The sequence below is a fragment of the Anomaloglossus baeobatrachus genome, chromosome 2 (genome assembly GCF_048569485.1).
Source record: "Anomaloglossus baeobatrachus isolate aAnoBae1 chromosome 2, aAnoBae1.hap1, whole genome shotgun sequence".
Lineage (NCBI taxonomy): Eukaryota > Metazoa > Chordata > Amphibia > Anura > Aromobatidae > Anomaloglossus > Anomaloglossus baeobatrachus.
In genome coordinates this window covers 359,260,039-359,262,195 of record NC_134354.1, presented here as the reverse complement: position 1 = coordinate 359,262,195, position 2,157 = coordinate 359,260,039, and the positions used below count along the sequence as shown (strand labels likewise).

The following is a 2,157-nucleotide window of genomic DNA, read 5'->3' as shown; positions in this document are numbered from 1 at the left end:
ATTTTTATTATATATTTTACCAGTTTTATTCCTACAAAGGGATTTTGCTTAAATTGAAGTTTACATTGAATGTGTTACTTTTTTCTACATAGTTTAGTCGTTTGCTTTTGTATTTATGGGAACTATATATTTTAAAACAAATAGGATTTTTATAATATGGGATTATGTTTTCTGCTAAAATGGTCAATAAAAAAGAAACCCAAAATCGAAGTTCTCTTGGTGATGGAAGCCAAAATGTATTGTCATTTGGCAATGAAACCAAGAATTTCACATATTACAAGTCAATAGGAAATTACATCAACACCAAAAACAGCTTGGTTTCACTGGGGATTGAACCCAGGACCTTCTGCGTGTGAAGCAGACGTGATGACCACTACACTATGAAACCTTTGAAATCCTGCAAAGTAATGGCAATTAGAGACGAGTTTTGACCGCCAGGTGGAAAAAAAACAAACTCGTAGCTCTGTTGGTGATGGAAGCTAAAACATCCCATTATTCGGCAACAAAGCCAAGAACTTTATATATTGCAGGTTGATATGGAATTATTACAACACCATGAACACAAGGGTTTCACGGGGGATTGAACCCAGGACCTTCTGCGTGTGAAGCAGACGTGATGACCACTACACTATGAAACCTTTGAAATCCTGCAAAGTAATGGCAATTAGAGACGAGTTTTGACCGCCAGGGAAAAAAAAAACAAATTCGTAGCTCTGTTGGTGATGGAAGCCAAAACATGCCATCATTCGGCAACACAGCCTAGAACTTCATATATTGTAGTTTAATTGGGTATTATTTCAACACCAAGAACAGATAGGTTTTACCGGGGATTGAACGCAGGACCCTCTGCATGTTAAGCACACGTGATGACCACTACTCTATGAAACCTGATGGAAAGTTACTGTGTATTGGCTAGCAGAGCAGAATTGTGACTGACGGGGCCTTTTTATTGCTGAAGGAAAGTATTTTTGGTTAATGAAACATTTACAATTGTTATTACATATTTTACCAGTTTTATTCCTACTAATGGATTTTGCTTAAATGGAAGTTTACATTGAATGTGTTACTTTTTTCTACATAGTTTAGTCGTTTGCTTTTGTATTTAAAGGAACTATATATTTTGAAACAAACAGGATTTTTATAATATGGGATTATGTTTTCTGCTAAAATGGTCAATAAAAAAGAAACCCCAAATCGTAGTTCTCTTGGTGATGGAAGGCAAAATATATTATCAGTTGGCAACAAAACCAAGAATTTCAAATATTACAGGTTGATAGAAAATTACTTCAACAGCGAAAACGGCTTGTTTTTACTGGGGATTGAACCCAGGACCTTCTGCGTGTGAAGTAGACGTGATGACCACTCCTCTATGAAAGCTGTGAAATCCTGCAAAGTAATGGCATTTAGAGACGAGTTTTGACCGCCAGGGGAAAAAAAAAAAAATAATTTGTAGTTCTGTTTGTGATGGAAGCCAAAACATCCCGTCATTCGGCAACAAAGCGAGAACTTCATATATTGTAGTTGGATAGCGTATTATTTCAACACCAAGAACATATTGGTTTCAATGGGGATTGAACCCAGGAACTTCTGCGTGCTAAGCAGACGTGATGACCACTACACTATGAAAGCTGACGAAAATTTACTGTGTATTGGCTAACAGAGCAGAATTGTGACTGACGGGGCCTTTTTATTGCTGAAGGAAAGTATTTTTGGTTAAAGAAACATTTACAATTTTTATTACATATATTACCAGTTTTATTCCTACAAAGGGATTTTGCTTAAATTGAAGTTTATATTCAATGTGTTACTTTTTTCTAAATAGTTTTGTCTTTTGCTTTTGTATTTATGGGAACTATATATTTTGAAACAAACAGGATTTTTATAATATGGGATTATGTTTTCTGCTAAAATGGTCAATAAAAAAGAAACCCAAAATCGTAGTTCTTTTGGTGATGGAAGCCAAAATATATTATCAGTTGGCAACAAAACCAAGAATTTCATATATTACAGGTGTATAGCATATTAATTCAACAGCGAAAACAGCTTGTTTTTACTGGGGATTGAACCCAGGACCTTCTGCGTGTGAAGTAGACGTGATGACCACTCCTCTATGAAAGCTGTGAAATCCTGCAAAGTAATGGCAATTAGAGACGAGTT

General features: G+C 35.5%; 2 non-coding genes across 2 annotated transcripts; both read right to left on the bottom strand.

Annotated features, from left to right (window-relative positions):
* Nucleotides 1–315: 315 nt before the first annotated feature.
* TRNAV-CAC (transfer RNA valine (anticodon CAC)) lies at nucleotides 316–388 on the bottom strand. Its single transcript has one exon. It is a non-coding gene; the product is annotated as a tRNA-Val (tRNA).
* A 1,168-nt stretch (nucleotides 389–1,556) lies between these two features.
* Nucleotides 1,557–1,629, bottom strand: TRNAA-AGC (transfer RNA alanine (anticodon AGC)). The gene has a single exon. It is a non-coding gene; the product is annotated as a tRNA-Ala (tRNA).
* Nucleotides 1,630–2,157: the final 528 nt, after the last annotated feature.